General features: G+C 35.7%; 1 pseudogene; it reads left to right on the top strand.

Moving 5' to 3' along the window:
* Window positions 1-555, top strand: part of LOC111727038 — a 13,100-nt pseudogene extending 12,545 nt beyond the window's left edge.
* The last annotated feature ends 11 nt before the right edge of the window (window positions 556-566 follow it).

The raw sequence follows: 566 nt of genomic DNA, 5'->3' as shown, positions 1-566 counted from the left end.
TGGAAATTTTTTGTGGACAGCTCTCCACTCATTAGTCATCAGAGAGTTCATAATGGAGAACGGCCTTATGAGTGCAGCGAATGTGGCAAAGTCTTTAGATACAACTCCAGCCTTACTAAACATCAGAGAATTCATACTGGATAGAGGCCTTATGAATGTAGTAAATGTGGGAGAGTCTTTAACCAAAACTCTCACCTTGTTCAGCACCATAAAGTTCACACCAGATAAACAACCTACATATAAAGCAAAAGTAGAAAAATACCACATAGAAATCTACTTTGATATAGCAGAGAACAATTTTTTTAAATTGTAAAATATAGCTAACATAATATCCAACATCTTAACCATAGTTAAGTGTAAATTTCAGTAGTGTTAAGTTACTTACATTGTTGTGCAGTGAATATCCAGGTCTTTTCAACTTAGGGGAAACTAAAACTCCATCCCCTCTAAACAAGTGCTCATTCCCCACTCTAACCAGCTCCTAATAGTGACCACTTTGTATGAATTTTACTAGTCCAGGTACTACATATGATAAAACTTAAGTTTTGGTCTTCTTGTGACTGACT

Source organism: Otolemur garnettii, unplaced genomic scaffold (genome assembly GCF_000181295.1).
Source record: "Otolemur garnettii isolate 467f Iridium unplaced genomic scaffold, OtoGar3 scaffold00091, whole genome shotgun sequence".
In the NCBI taxonomy this organism is placed as follows: Eukaryota; Metazoa; Chordata; class Mammalia; order Primates; family Galagidae; genus Otolemur; species Otolemur garnettii.
This window is presented reverse-complemented; position numbering and strand designations above follow the sequence as displayed.